General features: G+C 43.8%; 1 pseudogene; it reads left to right on the top strand.

The window, feature by feature from the left end:
* Nucleotides 1–5,997: 5,997 nt before the first annotated feature.
* LOC123129347 (pentatricopeptide repeat-containing protein PPR5, chloroplastic-like) lies at nt 5,998–6,629 on the top strand (annotated as a pseudogene).
* The last annotated feature ends 1,194 nt before the right edge of the window (nt 6,630–7,823 follow it).

Raw genomic sequence — 7,823 nt, 5'->3', positions numbered from 1 at the left:
AATAATTATAACACTAATACTTTTTGAATAAGTAGTTTGACCATAGTTTGACCAGATTTAACCAAAATTCAAAAAAACTGAAATTTGAGCATATCTTTTTTTCCTTTTGGAATTTCAGGATTCTAAAAATTTGCAAACAGACCAGATGCGGATTTTTGTTCTGAACATTTTGATATATTATACGTTTTTCCTGACATCGTATGCAAAAGTTATAGCCGTTTTACATTTTCCCTACATTTTTTGCAAAACATGTCCAAATTTATGTTTTTAAATTTTCCTAACTAGTAGATGTGGTAACATAACAACATCTCAAAGGATTTTAACTTTTGAAGTCTTTATCATTTTCTTTTGCTTTTTACAAAACTAAAAAGGCGATACACGGGGGGGGGGGGTGGTAGGATTTGAAAATTGCACCATTAGTACCGGTTCGTGGCATGAACCGGTAATAAAGGTCTCAACCCCATTAGTACCGGTTCGTGGCACGAACCGGTACTAAAGGTTAGACCTTTAGTACCGGTTCGTGCCACGAACCGGTAGTAATGGGCATCGCACCCTTTAGTACTGGTTCATGGCACCAACCGGGACTAAACATCCCATTTGAACCGGGAGTAATGCCTGTACGGTGCCCTCGCCGCTCGAACCGGGACTAATGCTCACATTAGTCCCGGTTCGTAACGCAACTGGGATTAATGCTATTTTCTGGCCGAACGAAAGCCCTATTTTCTACTAGTGAATGGGAGGATTATATTTAAACCACTTCTCCTTAGGGAGCTCAACATGAGTCGCAAAGGATTCACAGAAAGAAGCTACTATCTCAGAGTCAAGTCCATATTTAGTGCTAAATTCACAAAAAGCATCGGTATCCATAAAAGATTTAACACAATCAAACTTAGGTGTTATACCTGACTCCTTATCTTCGTCAAGGTCCCAATCTTAAGAGTTGCATTTAATTCTTTCCAATAAATCCCATTTGAATTCAATAGTCTTCATCATAAAAGATCCAGTACAAGAAGTATCAAGCATGGAGCGATTACTGAGAGAAAGCCGAGCATAAAATTTTTGAATAATCATTTTTAGAGCTCATGATTGGGGCATGAATATAACATTGACTTAAGCCTCCCCCAAGCTTGAGCGATGCTTTCTCCTTCGCGAGGCCAAAAATTATATATATAATTACAATCACGATGAACAAGATGCATAGGATAAAACTTCTGATGAAATTACAATTTCAATCATTGGTAGTTCCATGATCCAATATCATCACATAGCCTCAACCATGTCAATGCATCTCCCTTAAAGATAAAGGGAATACCTTCTTCTTGATAACATCCTCGGGCATACCTGCAAGCTTAAATAATCCACAAACTTCATCCACATAGATTAGGTGCAAGTTGGGATGTAATGTTCCATCACCTGTGAAAGGATTAGCTAGCAGTTTCTCTATCATACCCGAAGAAATTTCAAAGTAAACATTTTCAGTAGGTTCAGTAGGTTGAGGAGCAACTCTTTGCTCTACTGGTCGGGGTGAACATACCCCGAACAAGCCCCTCAAAGGATTATGTTCCATAGTAACAAGTGATAGTAAATTTCAGCACACTATATAAATTTTTCCTTACCAAATTCCACCTACCAAAGGTGCTTTACTCCCCGGCAACGGCGCCAGAAAAGAGTCCTGATGACCCACACATGTAGGGGATTATCGTAGCCTTTTCGATAAGTAAGAGTCTCGAACCCAGTGAGGAGCAGAAGGAAATGATAAATGGTTTTCAGCAAGGTATTTTCTGCAAGCACTGAAATTATCGGTAAAAGATAGTTTTGTAATAAGGTAATTGGTAACGGGTGATAAATAGTAAAAGTAAATAAGGTGCAGCAAGATGGCCCAATCCTTTTGTAGCAAAGACAAGCCTGGACAAACTCTTATATAAAATTAAGCGCTCCCGAGGACACATGGAAATTATCGTTAAGCTAGTTTTCATCACGTTCATATGATTCGTGTTCGGTACTTTGATAATTCGATATGTGGGTGGACCGGTGCTTGGGTACTGCCCTTACTTGGACAAGCATCCCACTTATGATTAACCCCTATTGCAAGCATCCGCAACTACAACAGAAGTATTAAGGTAAACCTAACCATAGCATGAAACATATGGATCCAAATCAGCCCCTTATGAAACAACACATAAACCAGGGTTTAAACTTCTGTCACTCTAGCAACCCATCATCTACTTATTACTTCCCAATGCCTCTCTCTATGCCCAAATAATGGTGAAGTGTCATGTACTCTACATTCACATAACACCACTAGAGGGATGACAACATACATCTCAACAAAATATCGAACGAATACCAAATTCACATGACTACTTATAGCAAGACTTCTCCCATGTCCTCAGGAACAAACGTAACTACTCACAAAGCATATTCATGTTCATAATCAGAGGGGTATTAATATGCATAATGGATTTGAACATATGATCTTCCACCAAGTAAACCAACTAGCATCAACTACAAGGAGTAATCAACACTACTAGCAACCCACGGGTACCAATCTGAGGTTTGGATACAAGAGATGAACTAGGGTTTGAGATGAGATGGTGCTGGTGAACATGTTGATGGAGATTGACCCCCTCCTGATGAGAGGATCGTTGGTGATGATTTCCCCCTCCCGGAGGGAAGTTTCCCCGGCAGAACAGCTCCGCCGGAGCCCTAGATTGGTTCCGCCTCGTGGCGGCGGAGTTTCGTCCCGTAAGCTTGCTTATGATTTTTTTTCTCGATGAAAGACTCCATATAGTCAAAGATGGGCATCAGAGGGCCACCAGGGGGGCCACGAGGCAGGGGGCGCGCCCAGGGGGTAGGTGTGCCCCCCACCCTCGTGGACGGTGGGTGGCCCCCCTCAGGTACTTCTTTGGCCCAATATTTTTTATATATTCTGAAAATAATTCCTGTAGAGTTTCAGGACTTTTGGAGATGTGCAGAATAGGTCTATAATATTTGCTCCTTTTCCAGCCCAGAATTTCAGCTGCCGGCATTCCCCCTCTTCATATAAATCTTGTAAAATAAGAGAGAATAGGCATAAATATTGTGACATAATCTGTAATAACAGCCCATAATGCAATAAATATCGATATAAAAGCATGATGCAAAATGGACGTATCAGGGTTGTGGCCATGGAACACTAGAGAGCGCTGGGGAACGGGAAGAGGAGTGTGTGGCTAGGTTGAGCGGGTGCACTCACGGGTTGACCCATGGTGTCATCTAACCCAATTTTCTCATTCATCCTCAACCCGCACCAACTCAATCCAACTCGTTCTCAGCTACACCCACACCGCCCCAGCCCAGTTAGCCTTTTCTGCCCATTATAGCCCAACCAAAGGAAACCAATCAACAACCAACACTAAAATTCCCAATTAAAACCGCCCCATTCCTAGATTAACACACGTGTGAATATGCAAAACCGTGTGCGTAGTCGGTGGTACTAAATGTAGTTAATTATATCCAAATTCTGACCACCCTCTAATGCGCCTATATAATATGCTAATCATCGATTCAATTGGCATTCCTTCTTCATCCCCGTGCTCTCACACACTCTCTCTTGCAATCTCTCCCATCGCAGCCATGGCCTCTTGGAAAGGGCCATGGAACCAGTACTCCTCGAGTGACGACGACATCTGCAGTCCTGATGTAAGTGACAATTCATGGGGACCGCAATCCACACCACCCTCTAGCCTCTACAGCTCTGATGACCTCGAATATATTGAGTTCATGGAAGGGCCAAAGGAGCCATCAGAGACCGACTCGGAGGAGGAGCACTCGGAGAACCATGAAGAAGATGATGATGATGAGGAGGACGACGAGGATGTCGATGACAGTGATGGCGACGATGACGACTTTGATGACAGTGATAATGACGACGGCGGCCCCAAGAAGCCGACAGTAAGCGGCAAGAAGTATCCTCGCCAATACAATGGCGCAAAAGTGGCATCCAAGAAGAAGGAGTAGACTAGTATATCTTTGTTGTTGAGTTTGCTTATATATATACTCCATATATGTTGATACTTTCCTCCCTAGCTATTAGTTGACGTAATTAATGGAGTCTTATTAATGGTTATCCAGAGTCGTTTATATTTTTTTTTACCTTCTTGGTATGTGCATATGGCAGGTTTACTCTTCTGGCTCTAGGTTTCGTCGATCTTATATCTTCAGGTAGCTCTAGATCTCACACAATCCATATGCTAAAATTGTGAGCGATGGTTCTCATTATCGCACATAGTTCCATTAATTCAATTCAATCTCCCTTTGCTCTGCTCCGAGTTGTATTAGTATTGAAATCGGTCAACAACGCGAGGGGGCCGCGGCCCGAGGCTGAAATTAAGGAGCAATGAGCCCGACAACGAAGACGAACCATTTTTTATTATCGGTGGCAACAGGGGTAAATAATATTAACTTCGAGGGTTATTTTGATAATGGACGAAAAAACTGAAGACACTCACCTCCCTCTAATATCTTTTCTCTAAAGATTGCAAGGGCATAATTACCTATCCTGTGTTTTTTTTTGGGAAAACACATGTCTTGTGTTAGAACACCTTGAGTGATGGTGATTTGTGTAACAAGGTTCAGACATAATGACTCTCTCTCTCTCTCTCTCAAAAAAGGAACTCAACGGTAACAAACTAAACTTGAGGTAAATGAAGATAGAATAAAAAAAGCTGATATTTTTTGTCAGATTTTTATTCTACCGGTATGTGAATGCCTATGCTTTTCTAAAAAAAGTGCTATAGTACCTTCTTTTTTTTGGGGGGGGGGGGGGGGGGGGGGTATGCTGCAGTACCCTCGCGTGGTTAGCACGGCCGGCGGTATTCATGTTGGGCGTGAGCCTCATCCAGATGGATTGCTATTAAATTTCGCAATCTTTTTGTAATACAAACAATTGAGACGAATAAAAATAGATTGTGTGTGTTGGGGGGGGGGGGGGGGGGGGGGGGGGGGGGGATGTGGTATGCTGCAGTACCCTCGCGTGGTCAGGACGGCCGTTGGTATCCATGTTGGGCGTGAGCCTCATCCAGATGAATTGCTATTAAATTCCGCATTCTTTTTGTAATCCAAAAGATTGACACGAATAAAAATAGTTCGTACCTTAAAACGCAATTAAACCATGCTAATAATTTTCATTATCTTTTGAAGACGATTTTGTAATAATTTCATTATTACTAAGTACAAAAGATTGCGCCGAATAAAAAATTGGCGATGATGATGATACCATCGCGAGATCAATGGCCATGGCCCATGGCAAGGACCACCGGCCGTATCCACGTTGGACAATGCGTCAGCGGCCATATGGATTCCAAATGGACTCGGCCGCTTCTCAGCGGATCCGGCTTGCCTGCTCCCTCCCCATTCTTCCATCCATGCTCCCACTCCATCATACGGCTGTCTTTTTCTCTTTTTTCTTTCTAACCTAATCATCTCTCCCCTAATTTTAAGGAGGTGGGGCCGGGCCTTATGTTGTACATGGGGACATAGCTAATTTCTGAACCACCTATCATTTTCAGATGTCCCCGTGTGCAATTGATGATTTGTGGAGTTGCTGTTGGTCACATATTTCTGCTCATTTCTCTGATGCTTTGTGCTCAGCTAGATTTTCAGGTGGATGCAGAAGCAGCGGTCGTAAGTTGCGGATAACAACATCTATTCTAAGCAGATATATGTGATGGAAAAAGAGGGGCAGATACGGATGGTCATGTGGCTCTTCTTTGAGATGTGCAACAGCGGGTGCAAGCCGGACACTTTGGTATACAATTCCCTAGTCGGTGCTCAACTGCTCATATGCATTCACTAGACAAGAGTAATGCTTTCATGAAAGCTCTCAGCTATTTTGACAAGATGAAGGGCATGGAGACTTGGAGAGATACTTGCCGAATATTGTGACGTACAACATCCTCTTGAGGGAATGGAGATATGCCAGCTGAATATTGTGACGTACAACCCGTATTGGTGTGTATGGAAGCAAGTAGTGTGTCCAAGAGTTTATTGCGATCCAAGGAGAGGCCTACCCACTTGACGTTTAATTCCATGATAACAAACTATGGGAAAGCAAGTCTTAGAGATAAAGTTGAGTCTGTACTTGAGAAGCTGGACGAATCAGGATTCAAACCAAATTACGTGCCAAAGAGTGTCTCATCAATATGTACGGTATTGTGATTGCTAATAATGCTTGATGCCTAGTGCATGAACCGCTTGCCTCTGGAAGCAGATCGGCTGGTGTAGTGCCCAATGCTTCCACATAGGTTGCATTACAAGGCATACACCAGGGCGAATGATAAGATGTTTGTCCTGAAGTTGTTCCAGCGAATGAATATGCAAGGTATTATTCTGAATAAAAAGATTTTTCCTTGATGCTCTGGAAGTATTTGTATCCTCCGCCAAACCTCAAACTCTGCAAGAGAGTCAAGTAGAAATTCTGCAAGCATTTCAGAAATGGCTTGTTCAAGCAAGCCGACGTTACGAGCTTTGGAAGAAGTTGGCACTTCTGAGGACAAAGGATATTACCCAATTCAAACTTCGCAAGCAAGCCAAACACACAAAGCAATTCAGAAACAGCTACGTCAAGTAAGCCAGAGTTAAGCTTCTGATAGGTAGATTCTTGGTAGGGTACTCCGTTCTGAACTGCTTCATAGTAGAATGTGTTTCAGTTGCTTGTACCATGTGATATCCTAGGAAAAGGCCATCCATGTAATTGGTTGCTTGAATTCGAACCATCCTAGATGTTGGGGTTGAAATTTTAGGAATATTTCTCATGTAAATTCACCAAAAACCATTGAACCATATGGTACTGGAGTCATCTCACCCCATTCAACTTCCAAGATACCCTTCTTTTGTCTGTACTTTGGCAAGGGTGGCTTCTAAATTTCATAGTTGTGTTATAAAATCACATTATCAGTTTTGCTTCATCAGTGGTCTTGCTATAACTGTTGTAACATGTGACAATCTTGGCTGTCTTCAGAGAAACGGTGTCACATGTTTAACAGTTTGTTATGGGCTAGATCAACATTTGGAATAAACCATAATCCCATGCACATCAAAATTTGTCGAGTACCCAATGCTCTCAATGATGCCCCAGGATGTGTCTTGGCTATCCCAATGTTTTGTCGTTGTCAGTAGCAACAGTGACAGCAACAGCTCTATATTCTCTGCTGAAACACGCACCAGGAAGTTTGACGGCTACCATAGCTCACTGCAATCTGAAATCATGGAGGCATTTTTTATACGAAAGATTGGCTGTAGTATTCACCTGGTTCGCCATCCGTGAAGGAGCCTGCTTAGGCACTAAGTTACATTTTCCTTTTAGGCCCGTTCGATTTACTTGTGAAGTTACATCACTTTGGTAAGCGTTTTAGAGCATCTCCAGCCGCGTTCTCAGAAAGACCTCCTCAGGCGATTTTTTCGCGCCGGCGTCGAAAAAACGGCCCAGTCGCGGTCCCAGGTGCCCGATTTTCACAGACCTAGGCCGAAATCAGCGCCGACGGATCCAGACCGAACCCGGCGCGCTGGGGGGCGCCGGGGCGAGTTGCTTTGGCGCGAAGCAGCTACGGGCCCGCCGAGTCAGCAAGACCGGCACTTCGTCGTCCTCATCGCCTCGGTTCTCGCGGGAATCAATGCCAAGGCTGCCGCGCTGCCGCCGCCGGTCAGCCTTGCCATTGATTCCTCACGGGCGGCGTGTCAAGGGGCGGCGCGGCGACGCCTCCCCTCCCGCGCACGCGTACACACGGGCGCGGCTATATAAGCTGGTTGGCTCCCTCGCCTCTGGCCACACCAGCCCTAGCCCG

This window comes from Triticum aestivum, chromosome 6A, assembly GCF_018294505.1.
Source record: "Triticum aestivum cultivar Chinese Spring chromosome 6A, IWGSC CS RefSeq v2.1, whole genome shotgun sequence".
Lineage (NCBI taxonomy): Eukaryota > Viridiplantae > Streptophyta > Magnoliopsida > Poales > Poaceae > Triticum > Triticum aestivum.
The sequence above is the reverse complement of the archived record's forward strand: the minus strand, read 5'-3'. Positions and strand labels throughout refer to the sequence as shown.